We start from the raw sequence: 21106 nt of genomic DNA, 5'->3' as shown, positions 1-21106 counted from the left end.
TTTCACATCATTTACTTTCTCTTACACATCTACAAATTCTAGTGGTATTGTGGAGTACCACTAGGCAACCCCTGAATAGAGACAATAATGTGGCCCCCTTAAAACCATGTGTGAATCCAATGCCATTATCTGCTGGTTTTGCAACAGCAGTTGTATGAATCGATATGTAGTAGGATTGAATATGCAAAATCATGAGTTTTAAAGAGAAAAAGAGTTGGGATTGTGGGACAGGAACGCGAGGCAGATAAAACAGAAAATACTCCAATTTTTTTTAAACTAAAATTCTAACTAATTAAGATGACAATTTACAGAAAGAGAGAGAGAGACACACACACAGTGAGAGAGAGAGAGAGAGAGAAAGGTAGAGAGAGAGACAGAGAAAGGTAGACAGAGAAAGGTAGACAGAGAAAGGTAGACAGAGAAAGGTAGACAGAGAAAGGTAGACAGAGAGAGGTAGACAGAGAGAGGTAGACAGAGAGAGACAGAGAAAGGTAGACAGAGAGAGACAGAGAGGTAGACAGAGAGAGAGAGAGGGAGAGAGAGAGGGAGAGAGAGAGGGAGAGAGAGAGGGAGAGAGAGAGGGAGAGAGAGGTAGACAGAGAGAGAGAGAGAGGTAGACAGAGAGAGAGAGAGAGGTAGACAGAGAGAGAGAGAGAGGTAGACAGAGAGGTAGACAGAGAGAGAGAGAGAGGTAGACACAGAGAGAGAGAGAGGTAGACAGAGAGAGAGGTAGACAGAGAGAGAGAGAGAGGTAGACACAGAGAGAGAGAGAGAGAGGTAGACACAGAGAGAGAGAGAGAGAGAGGTAGACACAGAGAGAGAGAGAGAGGTAGACACAGAGAGAGAGAGAGAGAGAGGTAGACACAGAGAGAGAGAGAGAGAGAGAGGTAGACAGAGAGAGAGAGAGAGGTAGACAGAGAGAGAGAGAGAGAGGTAGACAGAGAGAGAGAGAGAGAGGTAGACACAGAGAGAGAGGGGTAGACACAGAGAGAGAGAGGTAGACACAGAGAGAGAGAGGTAGACAGAGAGAGAGAGAGGTAGACAGAGAGAGAGAGAGAGGTAGACAGAGAGAGAGAGAGGTAGACAGAGAGAGAGAGAGGTAGACAGAGAGAGAGAGAGAGAGGTAGACAGAGAGAGAGAGAGGTAGACACAGAGAGAGAGAGAGGTAGACACAGAGAGAGAGAGAGAGGTAGACACAGAGAGAGAAAGAGAGAGGTAGACACAGAGAGAGAAAGAGAGAGGTAGACACAGAGAGAGAGAGAGAGAGGTAGACACAGAGAGAGAGAGAGAGGTAGACACAGAGAGAGAGAGAGAGGTAGACACAGAGAGAGAGAGAGAGGTAGACACAGAGAGAGAGAGAGAGGTAGACACAGAGAGAGAGAGAGAGGTAGACACAGAGAGAGAGAGAGAGGTAGACAGAGAGAGAGAGAGAGGTAGACAGAGAGAGAGAGAGAGAGGTAGACAGAGAGAGAGAGAGAGAGGTAGACACAGAGAGAGAGAGGTAGACACAGAGAGAGAGAGGTAGACACAGAGAGAGAGAGGTAGACACAGAGAGAGAGAGAGAGAGGTAGACACAGAGAGAGAGAGAGAGAGGTAGACACAGAGAGAGAGAGAGGTAGACACAGAGAGAGAGAGAGGTAGACACAGAGAGAGAGAGAGGTAGACAGAGAGAGAGAGAGAGGTAGACACAGAGAGAGAGAGAGAGAGAGGTAGACAGAGAGAGAGAGAGAGAGAGGTAGACACAGAGAGAGAGAGAGAGAGGTAGACAGAGAGAGAGAGAGAGAGAGAGAGGTAGACAGAGAGAGAGAGAGAGGTAGACAGAGAGAGAGAGAGAGGTAGACACAGAGAGAGAGAGGTAGACACAGAGAGAGAGAGAGAGGTAGACAGAGAGAGAGAGAGAGGTAGACAGAGAGAGAGAGAGAGAGAGGTAGACACAGAGAGAGAGAGAGAGGTAGACACAGAGAGAGAGAGAGAGGTAGACACAGAGAGAGAGAGAGAGAGAGGTAGACACAGAGAGAGAGAGAGAGGTAGACACAGAGAGAGAGGTAGACACACAAAGCGAGACATAGTGAGACAGAAATAGAGAGGAGAGAGAGAGAGGAAAAACACAGAGAAAGAAACAGAGAGAGCAAGAGAGATGGAAACAGAGGGAGGCACACAGTGAGAAGGAGACACAGCGGGAAAGAGAATCAGAGAAAAAGATATAGATAAAAACAGAAAGAGACTAAGAAAGATAGCAACGATCAAATTTAATTGAAATTTTAAATATTTAAATTAGCTTGTGACCAGATTATGACTCTTATAAACCTTTTAAAATACTTCAACTGAAACTTGGGCAACATTTATTAATTGATGTCCAATTTCTAGTGTTAAAAATTCATAAAACTCGAAAGTATCTGATTTTTTCCCAAGTGGTTTCTATCCCTCAGCACATTAAATTAAATTTAACTTAGATTATCCCGCCTGATGGTTAGAAAGCGTGTTCCAAAATTTATGATTTTTGTTGGCTTAGTTTAAGACTGAATCTTAAACATACAAATATATAAACACTAATAGGTTGCCATGCATTGCAGGGTCATAAGATACGCTTTAATATATTTTAATTCATGAAGATTTTTTGTTTATTATTATAGACCCAATACTCTATTGATTATTATATTGTACCCAATATATAGTAGTGACTCCAAAAGTTAAAAAAATATAACTTAGGTACCATCAGCTGCAATCGAAACCAAAACATTTAGTTCTCCAGATGGATATCAAAACTTTAAAAAATAACTCAGTTAAACATAAATGTATATTTGCGCATACATAGAAATATATTTTAAGTTCCAATTTTTCAATTTAATTCCTTAGTAGTCATTTTTACCAGAAAAAAAAAAACTTAAATCGAATTTATTTCACAGGTCCAAATCACCTATATATCAAGTTTCATGTTTGTAAACTAAAAATTTACAATAGTTTGGTATTGATTGTTCCATACAAACAATGTCAGGGGGTGTGAGTTCCATTATAGAAGCGTTAATTTGATTTGAATAAAATAAGATACAGATTAAGTGCGCTTGAAAGCCAAATTACAACGCAATATTATGAAAATAAATATTTTACTTTGTTTGAAATTTATAATTTATATATTTTTCAGAGTCAAACTCCATCCTCAGTATTTTATTTGTTTCTTTTCTTCTTTCTCGCCATGTTGTAAAGTTGGAGAAAGAAAAGTCAGTGATAAACATGGCAAGAAAGAAAAAAGAAAAAACAAAATACTGAGGATGGAGTTTGACTTCGAAATATATTTAAATTATAAATTTCAAACACGTAAAATATTTTTTTATTTTCATAATATTGCGTTGGAATTTGGTTTTCAAGCACACTTGATGCATATTATATATATATATCATTTTTTATTTGTTTTTACATAACATTTAGGTATCACTACAGATACCTAAATGTTTATGTAAAAACAAACATTTTGCTCTACTTTGTATAGAGCACTCTTATAGAAATCTCGTTATATTCATTAGCGGTTTTACCTCTGAATTATAACCTGGAATATATATAGAGAGAGAGAAAGAGAGAGGGGTAGAAACATACCTTATTATTGGATTCTTCAGACTATTGTTTTTATCTTGAGTGTTCTTTTTACAACATTCCGGTCGATGGAATAATACAATAGCGAATTACTTAAGAGTTCTACCCAGTCATGGGTGACTGATCAAGGGCATGATACCCCCATTGATCAAATATAGGGTTCTGTTTGAAATTCTGTAGAGATTCTCAAGTTTACCAAAATATATCTGAAGACGGTTGGAGATTCCATCGACCGAAATGTTGCGAAAATAACACTCAAGATGAGAACAGTAGTCCAAAGAATCCAAATAAAACAAATAATCATTATCTCAAAAATTCAAAAACAAACAAATCAAACTATATACAAATAGAGATGAAACGTTGTCACCCAAATTTTAAACAGTGTAAATAAAAATGAAAACCCACTCAAATCATATTCTTGATTTTGTTTTTGAGACCAAATCATTTCAAAGTCACCTTCACCTTTTATTTTTAAATTACTCAAGATAAAAACCGAGGTTTTGTAGAGAGTTTTGTGAATTTGCCAGAAGCTGTCAGATTCTTCATTATGGAACAAGTCCAACTTTTAGTCCCAATTTCTAACAAGTGTGACCAAAACTCTAGTTGATCAGCGTTTCTTGGCCGTTATAGTTACCATTTATACAGGCACGCAACGATCATGGATCCAGTTTTTGAAATTATGTAATTAAATTCCATTAGAAAAATTTTTAAATTTTAATTTTAGAAAGCTTTAAAATTTCGTTCATTAAAGAAAAACATATTGCTAAAAAAAAGACTCATGCTTTTTTTTTTTCTAGAAAGGAGTCACCACTTATCAAGTCCCGAAGCCACTCTAGGATAAAGATTAATAAGTGTACGGAAGTCAATGGGACAATATCGTAGTAATCATTAGTCGTGGAAATTTGGTAAATTGGATTACTTAAGGCAGGAGTGGGCAAGCTAAGGCCCGCGGGCTGCATGCAGCCCACCAAAGGAATTCAAGCAGCCTTCCAAGTACTAAATGTTGAATTCTTCTTCTCACTTGCTCTCTTTCTCTTTCTTTCCTTGCTCTTTTTTATGGCAGAGAAGTACAAGATGGACAAAATGGCTATTCTGTAGGTACCGGCAGCAGTACTTTAAAATGCTAATAAATGAAAATTAATTGCATTTTTTCTTTGAAATCCTTTTATTTTGTCTATTTTAGATATCAATCATATTGGACAATATACTATGTGGCCCAGTAAAATTTGAATTGTTTTAATGTAGCCCTTGTACTGAAAAGTGTGCGCACCCCAGACTTAAGGGGACGGCTCACTTGTTTACGTTGCACTTGAAGACAATCAGATTGTAGTCAGCTGGAAAGCAGAGAAATGCAACAGAGTTCCACAGATGTGCAGTTCTAAGAAAGAAGCTTTGTTCATGGAATCTAGGTTTAGATTTAGGCACAGATAAAGAGTAGAGGCAATTATTAATAGCAGTTTCAGCTAAACAAGTGTTTTTTGTGAAAGTTTGGCGAGGGGGGACCATAGATTGGAGCTTAGACAAGCACTTGTCATGAAAATAACGATAAAGCAGAGACAAGCTCGCAACATCTCTTGAGGTTGCAGAGAAGAGAAAGAGCATTCCCCACTAGGCTACGAAGTCTATTTTGAACAATCAAAGCAAGATAAGTGCTTCTAGTAGCTCCTGCTCAGATGTGGCAACAGTACTCCATCCTTGGAGGTACCTGGCTCTTATATAGGTAGAGGATTGCATCAGCAGTGAGATATATACTGGAGCGGTAGAATGATAACACCACTTTTCTAGTGACCTTGCCAACAGATTTGATGTGTTCCATTTCAGATTAGGAGTAAAGGTCAGACCGAAAAGTTTGTCAAAACATGGAGCATCCATTAGACAAGAGCGATTCATTTCAATTTATGTCAGACAGGGAGCAGAGTGTTGATGATATAAAGATAGAAGCTTGGTTTAAGATGCATTAAAATTAACCAACCACTTATCCCCATTGTACCACGTTTCAAGATCAGAGGAGAGAGAATCAGCGAGAACTTAATCATTTTACAGCCTTTGAAGTGTTGCCATAGATATTAGTGTCGTCAGCAAAAATGTCTACGAATGATCTTAGGATGTGATTTGGGAGATCATTGATGTAGATCAGGAAGAGAGTTGTGCCCAGGATGGACCCCCTGAGAGACTCCAGCATTAATACTCTGAGCTTCTGATTTCTGCTCATCAACCACTACTCTTATGAACCTATCAGAGAGAAATGATTTAATAATTGTGGAGTAGACCTTTGATATGGCAAGAGCAATTTCCCTAGAAAGGAAGCCTCCATCAAGAGATTCGCTAATCCTATGAGATATAACTGTTAGCACATCTGCTGTAGATCTAGCAGAACGGAAACCATATTGCATGTCACTAAGAAGGTAATTTCTGCTGAGGTGGTTGACTACTTCTCTATTTAACACAGATTCCAGCAACTTACTCATGATGCACAAGAGACTTGTTGGTCTGTACTGAGAGGGAGATGACCGATCACCTGAATTCTTAAATACGGTGCATACTGATGAGGTTTTCCATGGTGTTGGGAAGCAATTCTCCTTAAGACAATGCTTAAACAGCTTTGTAAGTATGGGAGCCAGTTCTGGCTGAAGCTTTTTTAACACTATAATTGAAATGTCATCAGAGCCAGTTGTTTTATTGGAATCCAGGTTTTTGATTAGCTTGGCAACATCATGCACAGATATTTGTATGTAACATAGCATGTTTTCAGATACAGGAGGAAGTACGGGGGGGGGGGTAGCCTTGATCGCATAGGGTAGAATTAGCTACAAAATTCTTGGTAAAGAGTTTGGCTTTGTCTGATGCTGATGAGATTACCTCCGGTTCATTGATGATAGTTAGGATAGAGCACATGTTTCTGTTCTGTTTATTATTTGTCAAAACTGGTGGGAACCAAGCCGCTGCTCAGCTACTTTGAACTTGACAGACTGTGCATACAACTCTTGCGTTCTTTATTCCTCTTTTACAGTGGATACACAACTAATTAGTTTGGAAAACAGGTGAAATTTTTGCTTCTAGTTTTGAAGAAAGGGCAAATAACTTGGGAAATCAAAAGAAGAGCATGCCAAAATAAAAGGTCGACTTTCTTGCTCAATCACGATTAAAATATATAAAAAGGTTACTTACAGAAAAGAGGAACAATTGAGATTTAAACTCCAGTGAAAAGGTCATAGGTAAAGAATAAGTGGTGCAATAAACAGACAACAGATTTTAAGTAAACGCGGAAAGTCATGAGAAAAACAAAAATGCAATTTTGTAAAGATAAAAGCAAATTTACTTTTTTTTTTGTAACCTTTTTCTAAACTTCAGAAATCCGTATTTTTCAACATCACAGGAAAAAAATGTTTCTTTTATTTATATATAGTCTCAATAAACAAGTTCTTGATGAGCCGTTCCACTTAAGTTAACAAATTTACTGAATTTCCATTACTAACGATAACTATATTGTCCAATTGTCTACTGTACACTCTTAACCCTTATCCTCGAGTGGTCTCTGGCCTTGATAAGTGGTTATGCCTATGTAAAAAAAAAAAAAAAAAGCTTTTATAAAATATTACCGACAGATGGATACAAAAGGTTAAAAATTAAGGGAGTTTGAGCTATGAATGTTTAATTTTGCCCATGCGCAAAAGTAACAGCAAGAGTAATGTTTTAGTCGACTTACCCTGCAAAAGGTAAACTGTTTTATTTTCAATTTTGTCAGGCATATAGACAAAAGAAAGGAAACCTAATTATGCAAATCTTAAAAATCCAGTATATCTTTATTGCTCTCTCTTTATATAAAACACACACACACGAGTCACATTTTTGTTAAACTCTTTGAATCAAGTAGCTTCATGAAGAGAGGAAAGAGAGGAGGAAAAAGAGGAAAAGAGAGGAAAAGAGAGGAGGAAAAGAGAGGAGGAAAAGAGGGAAAGAGAAAAAGAGAGGGAAAAGAGAGGGAAGAAAGAGGAAAAGAGAGGGAAAGAGGAAAGAGAGGAAAGTGGAGGAAAGAGAGGAAAGTGGAGGAAAGAGAGGAAAGTGGAGGAAAGAGAGGAAAGTGGAGGAAAGAGAGGAAAGTGGAGGAAAGAGAGGAAAGTGGAGGAAAGTGGAAGAAAGAGAGGAAAGTGGAGGAAAGTGGAGGAAAGAGGAGGAAAGCGGAGGAAAGCGGATGAAAGAGAGGAAAGCGGATGAAAGAGAGGAAAGAGGAAAGAGAGGAAAGAGGAAAGACAAGAAAGTGGAGGAAAGAGAGGAAAGAGGAAAGTGGAGGAAAGAGAGGAAGGTGAGGAAAGAGAGGAAAGGTGAGGAAAGGTGAGGAAAGAGAGGAAAGGTGAGGAAAGAGAGGAAAGTGGAGGAAAGAGAGGAAAGTGGAGGAAAGAGAGGAAAGTGGAGGAAAGAGAGGAAAGTGGAGGAAAGAGAGGAAAGTGGAGGAAAGTGGAGGAAAGAGGAAAGTGGAGGAAAGAGAGGAAAGTGGAGGAAAGAGAGGAAAGTGGAGGAAAGAGAGGAAAGTGGAGGAAAGAGAGGAAAGTGGAGGAAAGTGGAGGAAAGAGGAAAGTGGAGGAAAGAGAGGAAAGTGGAGGAAAGTGGAGGAAAGAGAGGAAAGTGGAGGAAAGTGGAGGAAAGAGAGGAAAGTGGAGGAAAGGGAGGAAAGTGGAGGAAAGAGAGGAAAGTGGAGGAAAGTGGAGGAAAGAGAGGAAAGTGGAGGAAAGAGAGGAAAGTGGAGGAAAGAGAGGAAAGAGAGGAGGAAAGTGGAGGAAAGAGAGGAGGAAAGTGGAGGAAAGAGAGGAGGAAAGTGGAGGAAAGAGAGGAGGAAAGTGGAGGAAAGAGAGGAGGAAAGTGGAGGAAAGAGAGGAGGAAAGTGGAGGAAAGAGAGGAAAGTGGAGGAAAGAGGAGGAAAGAGAGGAAAGGTGAGGAAAGAGAGGAAAGGTGAGGAAAGAGAGGAAAGAGGAAAGTGGAGGAAAGAGAGGAAAGAGGAAAGTGGAGGAAAGAGAGGAAAGTGGAGGAAAGAGAGGAAAGTGGAGGAGAAAGAGGAGGAAAGAGGAAAAGAGAGGAAAGTGAAGGAGAAAGAGGAGGAAAAGGAAAAGAGAGGAAAGAGGAAAAGAGAGGAAAAGAGTGGGAAGAGGAAAAGAGAGGGAAGAGGAAAAGAGAGGGAAGAGGAAAAGAGGAAAAAAAAGGAAAAGAGAGAAAAGTTATTTGCACTAGTGTTAATTCTTAATATCTAAAATCATTACAACCTTCGTTGTTTAGTTGAAATCTACAGAATGCATGAATAATAGACCTTAATTTGTTTGTTATTTAATTTGCTTGTTATTTAAGTTGACCTAAAATTAAACCGGTTTCACTTTTTTTTATAATTATTGTTACACATCGTCACTAAAAACACGCAGAAAGAAAAAGTAAACAAAAATGCATAAGTTTACAACTAGCGGCTAAAATATTGTTTTAATTAATAATTATTTTTCCAAAACAAAATGCCAGTTATTTGTTAACACCTGTTGCATTCATTTTTGTTTTGTGTTAATTGTGATCACTTTTGCAACTATTTCAATTAAAGTGTTTCGGGCAATTTATAAAGCGTGCATTCATAAGGTGCGTGCCTCAGTTGTCACATGATATTGCAAAACTTTCTTCTCTTAGGCAGATCTTGCTTTGTCCAACATGAACAAAAAAAAAAAAAATTCATTTGGCATTTTCTGGTCCTGGAACGATCTTAACATTCTTTCATCAAGAAACCCAATCAAGAACAAAAATAACAATCTGTCTAAGGCAGCTCTGTAGTCAAAAACGGCTAATGGATAGGCCAAATATATGTAACGTAGTCCGGGAACCAACACGTTGTAGTCTCAGTTGCAAAGTAGACAATAAATGGAAAAGAACTTCAACTCGCTTTTTTTGTTGTCTGACAATATTTATTTCCTCATTCTCTTATTACTGCTGTAATGTCCCTCACGTGATCGTGATCTCCTTAAAGTATTCATTTTTACCTACCAGTGACGTCATTTTGCATGTATTTGCATCCGTGCTATGTTACATACAGACTTAATACAAAGGTTGGATCATTCTGACACTCCAGAAAATATCTTGCTCCTGATGCAATCCTCTATCTGTACAAAAAAAATACCAAATAGGTCCTAACATGGAGTACTGTAGCCTCATCTGTGGAAGTGCTGCCCAGAACATCCTTGTCTGCCTTGACAGAGTACAAAACCGACTTTGAAATCTAGTGGGCAATGTCCTCTACTTCAACTACTACCACTTTCTCACAGAAGAGACGTTGCTAGTCTTTTTCTACTCTATCATTATTTTCATGACAGATACTCGACTGAGCTTCAATCTATGGTCCTCCATCTGTAAAACACTCACAGGAAAAACTCGTCTAACAACAACCACTGTCAATATTTTTTCCTTTCTCTTTCTGTCCTTAATATTTACTGAAACTTCCATGAGCAAAGCCTCTTTCCTAGAACTACCCATATGTGGAACACAATACCATAGGGCTGCTTCCCAAGTGACTACATTGTCATTTTCAAGTCTAATGTGAACAAATTTTTGTTGAGCCGTCGTAAACAATCAAATTCTACCCAATCATCACCAATCATTGTTTTGTCTCACCATCCACCCGACATTCATTTATCCTTTTATCCTCTCTCCCACCTCTTTTTCACAGAAGAGACGTTGCTAGTCTTTCTTTGCACTATCGTTATTTCCATGACAGGTGCTCGACTGCGCTTCATTTTATTACCCCCCAATCCTTTGTAAAACATTCACATTGCTGTCATCACTTAATAATTTCCCTTTCTCTTTGTCTACCTACAACTAAGCAAAACTTCCATGAACAAAGTTTCTTTCCTAGAACTGTCCGACTGTGGAACACCGTATCACAGCTGTTTCTTCGGCTCATTATAACATTGCTATCTTCAAGTCTAACGTTAAATTTTTGCCGAGACGTTCTCTTAAATAATCAATTCCGATTTCAATGTACAACCATCATTACTAATCCCCTCAATGTTTCAGGAGAGAAGCGATTCGTTTATAAAAATAAATTAAAAGCAAATAAATAGCAAACAAAAGGAATATGTCATTATAATGCTTAAACCATACCTAAAACTAGCAGAGAGATCTAGGAATACTTCATACAATATGGAGAAATAAGGCTAAGATTAAACTTTGGCTCATCCTTACGTTGTCAGGTGACGGTAGGTAGTCTCACGACTGAGTAATGTTCTTGTTCCTAGGTATTTTAATCACACAAAATCCCTCTTTCTTTTTTATCTCTCTCCGTTTATTAATAGTCGAAGATAAATGAAGAAAGGAAAGCATAGAAAGATTGGAAGAGTCCATTATAAACGAAAGGGAATATCACCACAGATCATAATGCTATGTGACTCGTGAAGGAAAGAGAAGAAAAGTTGTGGATTGATATAACACTCCTTCATGACCATAATAGATTAAGTCCGGGATTGGAGAAATATGCTGTACTAGCAGGGAGACTCGACGTTGTCCGGGATTGAATGAGGACCAACAAATTTTCCATCCTTCCAAACTTCTGTCATCGATATTGGTATATTGCACTGTAGAGAAACTGTTGATTTTATAAAATTATCTGTAAATAATGGCTTCACTTGAAGTTTAAAATGAAAAAGTCAAGTATCATGGTTCAATTCTAAGCAGAAACATTCATTTTAAAATGCGCCTCTGTCTTATCAAAGAACCAACTGCTCATTTTATATTGTTTTTATATAATCACTTGAATTAAAGTTAAACATACAAAAGTCAAGTATCACGGATAAATTGTGTTCCATTGCGTTTTATCTTGAACGCGCACCTATCTTCTAAAAGAATCTACAGTTGATTTTATAGGCTGGGCCTTTCTCATTGTGTGGTGATAAATTTGGCGCAAGCTTCCACTCTTTGAAAAATCCCATCTATGTGAAATTTGAAACCTTATAACTATCTTTGTAAACTAAGATAAGTGTATATGTTTACATATTTGTATGTACAGGGTCCATTTCTAAAGTAATTAACTGATCATTATCAATTTTAGAACACAGCTGCTGGGTGTAAGGGTGGGTAATGTGGGTTATATTTAGTTTACATTTTTCTTTATGTAAAGAGGGCAAAATGGAGGTTGAAGGAATTAATTTTAACTGGTACGGACATTCTTCTAATTCTTTAGAAAAATATAAATTATTGAATAAACGCAGAAAATTTCATTGAAATTTGTTAAATGCCCGATTTGGAGGAGATTAAAATAAAAAAAAATAAAAAAAAAACACTAACGCATTTATAATGTGTAATCTTTAAACCGGGTTGGGGGTACTTTCAGATATTGTAGGTAGGGAATGCGAACCCCTACTAGTGTGACTGATTAAAGTATTCAGATAATTAAGTAGATTATTCCAGATTACCACAAGAACGTATAAAAGGAAGGAAAGATTGGATCAAAACAGATTAAATTGCACCTAAAGTCTTGACAAGATTGAATATTAGTCATTGGAACTGTTATCAATCAATAGTTTTTTTTTTTTTTTTTTTTTTTTTTTTGCTATAAACGCTGCCTTACTTCCACCCCTACAAATATCATCTTGGTTTGATTATTTCATAAAATATGAACTGCATTGCACAATTCCTTTAATAGAGTACAAATCTAGGGAAAATCATGAGCAACCAGCTTAAAATTAATAAGTTAATATGGGTTAAAAAATGTAGACTCAAGCCACCGCTGTAACCAACAAGGATCAAGCCACTGTTCTGACCAACAAGGATCAAGCCCCCACTGTGACCAACAAAGATCAAGCCATCTCCTTGAACAACAAAGATCAAGCCATCTCCTTGAACAACAAGGATCAAGCCATCTCCTTGAACAACAAGGATCAAGCCATCTCCTTGAACAACAAGGATCAAGCCATCTCCTTGAACAACAAGGATCAAGCCATCTCCTTGAACAACAAGGATCAAGCCATCTCCTTGAACAACAAGGATCAAGCCATCTCCTTGAACAACAAAGATCAAGCCATCTCCTTGAACAACAAGGATCAAGCCATCTCCTTGAACAACAAGGATCAAGCCATCTCCTTGAACAACAAGGATCAAGCCATCTCCTTGAACAACAAGGATCAAGCCATCTCCTTGAACAACAAGGATCAAGCCATCTCCTTGAACAACAAGGATCAAGCCATCTCCTTGAACAACAAGGATCAAGCCATCTCCTTGAACAACAAGGATCAAGCCATCTCCTTGAACAACAAAGATCAAGCCATCTCCTTGAACAACAAGGATCAAGCCATCTCCTTGAACAACAAGGATCAAGCCATCTCCTTGAACAACAAGGATCAAGCCATCTCCTTGAACAACAAGGATCAAGCCATCTCCTTGAACAACAAGGATCAAGCCATCTCCTTGAACAACAAGGATCAAGCCATCTCCTTGAACAACAAGGATCAAGCCATCTCCTTGAACAACAAGGATCAAGCCATCTCCTTGAACAACAAGGATCAAGCCATCTCCTTGAACAACAAGGATCAAGCCATCTCCTTGAACAACAAGGATCAAGCCATCTCCTTGAACAACAAGGATCAAGCCATCTCCTTGAACAACAAGGATCAAGCCATCTCCTTGAACAACAAGGATCAAGCCATCTCCTTGAACAACAAGGATCAAGCCATCTCCTTGAACAACAAGGATCAAGCCATCTCCTTGAACAACAAGGATCAAGCCATCTCCTTGAACAACAAGGATCAAGCCATCTCCTTGAACAACAAGGATCAAGCCATCCTCTTCAGCAACAAGGATCAAGCCATCCTCTTCAGCAACAAGGATCAAGCCATCCTCTTCAGCAACAAGGATCAAGCCATCCTCTTCAGCAACAAGGATCAAGCCATCCTCTTCAGCAACAAGGATCAAGCCATCCTCTTCAGCAACAAGGATCAAGCCATCCTCTTCAGCAACAAGGATCAAGCCATCCTCTTCAGCAACAAGGATCAAGCCATCCTCTTCAGCAACAAGGATCAAGCCATCTCGTTGAATATCACAAAACAATGACTATTTACAACTTAACACTCAATATAAAATTACAGCAATATATAAATAATGCATGTATATACGAATATATAATAGCCAGTAAAGTATGCAAAGTTCGGAGGTAAAATCCGAAATTCAGATTCCCGAAGATTTAACTTCAGCTTAGGAAATCTTCCCCCCGGATAATAATTTATATATACTATGAATGAACATTGTCCATAAAAAATAACAGAGCAAAAAATGCTTCTACTAGTGTTTACATTAATATTAATATTCACATAAAATAACGTTTTTTGGGGTTTTTTTTTTTTTTTTTTTATTACATTTTCACTCCAAACAAGGCACATTGCCACTTTGGTGTAGGGGGCTACTACCAGGGGCAACAGCTACTGGGGTACTATGTAGGGATTTGGGCAGCAAGATGTCGGTTCACGTTGCACTTGAACTTCTGCACGTCAGTACAGTTGGGGAAGCAGGTACCTGGAATGGAATTCCAAAGTCTAGCGGTTCTGGGGAAGAAACTACTGGAGTAGAAAGATCTTTTACATCTAGGGATCTCTACAGTGTGGGGGTGGGATTTAGCAGCCTGTCGGGTTTGTCAAGAGTGTTCACATCGTGGGGCCACAAGTGCTTGCAGTTCGTCAGAGCATTCACAACTAAAATACTTGCAGAGGGATGCAACGTTTCATCGATGGGACAGAGGCTTGCCTATCAGATTTGCGACTCTTTTGAACCTTGTCAAGGAGCGAGAGACTAGTAGCCGATGCACCAGCCCAAATATGACAGCAATACTCCATACATGGGCGAATAGTAGCCTTATAGAGGTACAGGATACTTTCGGGTGTTAATAGTTTTCTAGCACGGTAGAGAGAGCCCACCTTCCTTGCAGCAGCCCTGGCAATGCCTTCAATGTAATTGCTCCAACTCATGTTACCTGTGAACGTTAGGCCAAGGAGTTTGAAAGATGTACTCTCAGATAAAGAGTCGTTGACCATTGCTATAGGTGGTAGAGAAGGTTTCTTGTAATTATTGAATGAAACTAGTTTAGTCTTGGCGGCATTGATCGGTCAATTAAAAAAAATAAATAAATAAAAACGTCTCAAATTGAAATGTTTAAAATAATGTTTAAATGCATCAAGAGATAAAAATATACAGATAAAAAAAGAGAACATATTACTATGGAAACAGGGTGAAGGTGTTCTTTCCAAATTTATTTTAGACTAGCGGGGGGTACCCGGCATTGGCCGGGTGTAAAAGAAAAAAAAAGTTCTAGTAGGAAGGTAGGATTGAACCCCGAAGCCTTGACGCGAAGGTGGAAAGGAAATGGAAAAAAAACCCGAGACCTAGCCATCGCGGCCACGAGGGGAGAGGAATTGATAAGCGTGTTAAGTTAACGTTTATAAAGTGAAATATACAGGTGCAAGGAAGTTAAGTGGCGTGATGTTTAATCTAGTTTTGCGTTGCCAGCCAGTTACTGTTTCCCCCACCCCATCATTCGCTTTTCGAAGATGCGGCGATCAAAAATAGCTGGTAAAAGTCGGGCAAATTAAGGATAGCCACGACCCCCGTTCCTAAGTCGTAGTTATTATGATTTAGACGTGATATAAAAAGTTTTAAGGAGCGAGCCAAGCGAGAAGGTCAACAAAAAAAGCTTTTTGCGGACATACAGAAAAAGTGCACACACATACACACATTTTCGCTTTTATATTTATAGATGGCAGGTGGTCATTGGACTTGCTATCTGATTTCTTTTACCTCCTAAACACTCAATTATTTTTATACTCACTAACATTTGCGATGGGATGGACCATATATACAAATAAATACACAGTAGTATCTATTATAAAGTGGAGGATATATTTTTATGGGGATTCGATTTTAAAGAGGATGACCATTTTCAAGGCTCTACACTCAAACTTTTTTTTATCCTCTTATGCATAAAATCTAAAACATTTTACTATTAAATGATAAATAAAAATGGCTAAACAAAACAAATCAAAATCTATCATCTATATATATAAAAGCCAAACGTCTGTGTGTATGTATGTATGTTTGTTTGTAACATGCTAGTCTATAATATAAATCTCACCTGTCTGTTTAAATGCATGTATGTATGTATGTATGTCTGCTTAAAACTTTCGACCGAGGTAACGGATTTTCACGAGATTGGTATCCTTTTGAAGCTCAACCCTTCGGACAACAAAAATCGAAAAATTGGCCAAAAACATTAATTCTTTCACCCTCAACTGGGCACTGGTTTTTTTCACTAACATTTTTTGCAAATCATTACAAGATTGTGTAACCGACGTCGTGTAAAAGGCATTATTCCAACCGCCCGTGACGTGACAACTATGATAGGCTCATCGATAAGAGCGTTTGTTTGCTTTTTTTTTTGCTTTTTTTTCTCTCCACCTCTTTTTCTTCTGGCACGAGGTTCAGGCCTGCTTACTACTATTTTCTTTTTTTTTTTTTTTTTTTTTTTGACTCAACCAACACCCTTACACACACCTCCATTTTTTTTTCCACCTTCACGTCACGGGTTCGAGCCTGCCTGCCTACAACAACTTTTTTTTTTTTTGCTCAACACACACCTCCAAACACCCAGGCAACGCCGGGCACCCAGGCTAGTTAATAATAAAAAACAAAAATGATACAACGGGTGGGGGAGTATTTTTCATCATGTCTCACATTGGAATCATTCAATTTTCATTGATTAACTCTTAAAACAATCAAGTTGCACAAACTCTATATAGAACTGTACAACAAAAGCAAAGACAACTTTCCCACCATAAAATGCAAATTATGGTGAACGAGTTGCATCTACCAGGCATTGCCCAGAATGCAGTCAAATCATTTTAGCTTTTAAATTCAATTTGTTTGCATATTGTTTTAAACTTATACTGAAAAAGAAATAGAATTTTAGTTGGAAGATAGACAACTCTTTATATTCTACATTTTAAAAATATGAGTGGCCCCTTGTTCCTATTTACAATGCCTCCCCACGGGACAGAGTTAGACACCAGGGTCGTTTTTTTAACGTGGAGAAAAGGAACAAAAATAAAAATTGTCTCAGTCGTGAAGTATTTCTCCTCCACTGACAGAGAACAAGAAATTGAAGTGCAGCATCTGAAGAACAGATACTACACTTTGATCTTGTCTCCTTACAAGGGCAGAGTTAGGCATAAAGTCGGTTTTTAATTTGGAGAGCTGGATTTTTTCCAAATTAAAAACCGACCTTATGCTTAACTTGGCCCTCGTAAGGAGACAAGTAGAAGCACTTTTTGGTTAATCACTGCCAAATTATAGCAATTATCTGTAGACGATTTAGTGTATACAATTAACAGAACACAAATTGATATTTCACCCAAAGCTGAGTTCATATCTTTTATAAGGATAGGGGATAAAACATAGCAGATCTGCTTAGATTTGAACTTGGAATAAGCGATTCCTTAGTCTGCAACAGTATCCATTTGATCAACCATGCATTCACTTTTTTTTTTTTTTTTTTTTTTTTTAATTGATACGTATTTTAATGATACCCCATAGTAGAAATACGAAAATATAAAAACGAATAATGTTACGCCCGTGCAATTATAAATAGCAACAAAAATATGCTCAGCAAAGGTCAGTGCATTTATTGAAATAGTTGTACTGTAAAAGCTCCGAAACCATTTATAATAATGATTCTGGATCATGTATTATGTGGCACGTATTGATAGGCTATAAAAATAAAAATAAAATTGAAAACAAAAAGACTTCCAAAATTCTGAATGTATCAATCTGTCGACAAGAGAAACTATCTATAGGGTGATGTGATTTTCGGTATTTTGTTTTTTATGTTTATTTAGCGCTGATAAATGTCCCTACATGTATAAAATTAAAAACAAAAACATTCGCAGAGTACTACCTACCTATAAAAATAAAGTAAAGGGCTGAAACAATTGTAAGCTTGTATAGAAAATAAAACCAATTTTTTTTTTTTTTTAGATGAGCATAAAAATGTGTTTGTTCCAACTGGAGCGATATATTATAAAAAATTTGTTTACATATCTATAAAAGTGAACATGTCTGTGCGTCCATCTGTGTGTGTACATTTTTTTCCTATGCAATAACGCTGTCAATTTTAAGTCTAAGGACTCAAAATTTGATATACAGGGTACTGAGATTCGGGAAAATCTTTGTGATTGGTCTTCGGACAGAAATTTGGTTGTTAAGGGGTCAAAGTTCAACAATTTAACCTTTGAGAACTCTACCAAACTCCTCCACCAATTTTGAGTCTAAACACTTGAAATCTTAGATATAGGTTCCTTGGACATGGATCTTACTTAATAAATTGATTTGAGCCCAAAACAAATGTTAAGGAGTCACATTAGGGGTTAAAGTTAAAAAAAATGACTGCTGTTTTTGGCTCAACATACACCTCCAAACACCCAGGCAACGCCGGGCTGAAATGCTAGTACATATATAAAGCACGGTGAATGTGGATTATTGTTTACTTTATATGGGAAAAAAAGTGTTGCGATGGTGCTGCTGTGGATCTTACTTGCAGAAAACAGTTGAACTGAATTTGCCTTGTAGCAAAGTGTAGTATCTGTTCTGATACTACACTTTTTTTTTTTTTGCAATCAATAAAGAAATCCTTTTAAACGGAGGTAGTTTTTATCTTTGCCCAACTCCAGGTTGACATTTTTTTTAGGGGGGGGGGGCTGAATTTTTCCAAATAAAAAAAATAATCGACTGTCTAAAGTTAAAGGGGCATCATCTCTTAATAGGTTCAACGAGAAAGCAGAAGTTTAGGAAAGACACGACAGCACTATACAAAGATTAAATTAAATAAAATTAAGAAAATGTTTGACATTTATGTAACCAAATTGCTTTGGAAAAAAAAAACACGCACATCTAATGTGCGAAAGGATGTTTTAACTGAAACCGATACCTACGGTTGCCCTTAAAGATAATGACTTTTGTTTTATCTTCCAAAGCAACCACAGGAACTTAAAAATCAAATGCAAACGGAAAAAAAAAAACGTTGCCTATAATTATGTAAAACACATTGCTTCAAAACGAATATCAACGTTGACATCTTTTTGTTGTTATTTAATCGTTTGTTGGCAGCGAGGCACCTGCCACTGGGGTTACATAAAGATTGATGGTGGCAGGAAAACCCACCCATCGGGGTTCAAAAATCTAAGTCAGAATTAAGGGGAGGAGAGAGAGTAATTATACTTTCTATCGACTTCTCTCCCTATTAAGTCTAAGTTGGGGAAAATTTATCTCCCTAAAAAGAGGTACTAGACACGAAAATTAAAAATTGCCTCAGTTTTGGAGTAATTTCTTCAGATACTTTTCTGGAGGCCAGATAAAATAAAATGTACTAAAGCGCTTTCAAAATTAAATTTATTGGATTCAATATTATCTATTAGATTGGCGCAAAAATGTCTTTAATCATCATATATATAGTATGTATGTATGTATGTATGTATATATATATATATATATATATATATATATATATATATATATATATATATATATATACATACACACACACAAAAAAAAAAACATTTTTGCACCAACCTAATATTTATCAAATTTGTAGGACCCGTGAAAAGTCCACAGAATGAGAAATATATTCAAGCAAATACTTTTTTTTTTTTAGATAGTGCACTGCACTGTTATCCCTGCACTGTTATCCCGATGACCACCATACACTTATTAATCCTTATCCTCGAGTGGCCTTTGGGCCTTGTAAAAAAAAAAAAAAAAAAGATCTTATATACGATTCAAATCAGCACCAATTCCAGTTACACTGTTACTGATTTAGACGTTTTTGGGGATTATTATCTTGCTGGAAAGTAAATCACCAACCTAGATCAAAACTAACTGATAGTTGCAGATTTTGATCGAGGATTTTGATATCATCTTCAGACTATTCTGTCTATATAATATTCTGCTTAGTTCTGCCTTTCTTAGTCTATACATTAAGCTTTGAAAAAGGACCAAATACAATTTTTGAAGGCCAAACTGCTTCAAGAAAGACCAAATTCATGAAATTTGGTCTTTAAAAGGTCAATCTAGCAACCCTGGACAAGAATATGAGAGTGACCTCTCATGTAGCCTCGTTTTTGAATATCATTAATAATAATAATAATAATAATAAATGATCGTTGTTGTAATGGTGTTAGAAAGGAATTTGTAGTAATTTTCATGTGCAATAGTTTTTCATCTAAGAAAGTCAACAAAATGTTACATACAAAAGGGAACATTCGAAAGAAATAGGGCAAAAAAGAACATTGTCTGAAGGAGTAAATTAAAGATTGTTTCTTACAGTGTGATTTTATTACATGTATTGAACTATGTAACACAATATTACTTTCTCTGTATTTACCAGTACTTATTAATTTAAAATACAATGGACATTCTTTTCAATAAACTCATATTTGCTGCAAGTTATTGATTTTTCTGTCCAAAACTTTTTTTTTTTTTTTTTTTTTTTTTTGCACTATCCAGAAAAATATCAGGCTTATCAAAACATTTGTTGATCAAATACATTTCTCATTCCGTAAAATTTCCATGGGTTCTACTAGTTCCAATTAACTGGCCAGTCCCTCTTGAACTAAAACAACTTCAAAATATCAATCTGCCCCTGTGTTTTAATATTAGCATTGTATTTTTTTTTTAGGGTAAAAGATTCACCTTTCTTGCGACAACTTTTCTGTAGCTCATTATATAAAGCAAAAATAAATTTTGCAAAATAGTACTTGTTCCAAAAAGCAATTTCCTTTTTCCCTAAACGATTTTTTTTTTTTTTTTTAAATAAATTGAGCAACAATTTTTTAAAAATTTAAAAGAGGGGTTCATCGCCAGTCTCCATACAACCCATTTCTACTTGAAAAACATTGCATCGTGCAAGTACTTACGCTTTCATCTCTTGTATTCAAACTTTTAGCAAGATTTCCCTAGACAACTCTTGGGTTTATATTAACCTTGTGACACAGTTCACATGCAGTTCTCCATGACAATTTAGATTTTCTTCTACGCCCCCCCCCCCGCCTCACAATTAAAACTTAAAGGTCGTTTTGTATAACGGATTGTACCATCGATCTAGAGACAGCTAACCGGTTTTAAAATAGTGTTGTAACTATTTCTCCAACTGTGAGAGTTAATTCTATTTCAAGCTGATCATGTTACTATAAGAATAACTATATATATATATATATATATATATATATATATATATATATATATATATATATATATATATATAACACGTGATGTTTGCTGGAATTATCACGAATATTTGACTGAATAGTCTAGAAGGCTTCACCAATGAGATAATTATGTAAATTACTTACACGAATCAATTTAAAATCATTTTCTATAGTACAAATACCTGTCTTTGTAGTGCTCTCCGGAGAAGCTCAGGTTCCTTTACAAACCGAAGTGAGACGGGCGGTCTCTCAACTAGCCGAGGTTG

The 21106-nt window shown here is 36.9% G+C and overlaps 1 protein-coding gene and 1 long non-coding RNA gene across 4 annotated transcripts in view; both read right to left on the bottom strand.

Annotated features, from left to right (window-relative positions):
- The window catches only part of LOC145283756 (uncharacterized), a 259776-nt gene extending 240655 nt beyond the window's left edge, over positions 1–19121 (bottom strand). Inside the window, exon 1 of the long non-coding RNA XR_013868734.1 lies at positions 15693–19121. This is a non-coding gene — a long non-coding RNA (uncharacterized LOC145283756). The remainder of the gene's footprint in view (positions 1–15692) is intronic.
- LOC145283752 (ubiquitin thioesterase zranb1-B-like) overlaps positions 1–21106 on the bottom strand; it is a 578310-nt gene that overhangs the window by 233927 nt on the left and 323277 nt on the right. The gene's annotated exons all lie outside the window — the stretch shown is intronic.

This window comes from Euprymna scolopes, chromosome 8 (assembly GCF_053919585.1).
Source record: "Euprymna scolopes isolate OS-2025 chromosome 8, ASM5391958v1, whole genome shotgun sequence".
Classification (NCBI taxonomy): domain Eukaryota; kingdom Metazoa; phylum Mollusca; class Cephalopoda; order Sepiida; family Sepiolidae; genus Euprymna; species Euprymna scolopes.
The sequence above is the reverse complement of the archived record's forward strand: the minus strand, read 5'-3'. Positions and strand labels throughout refer to the sequence as shown.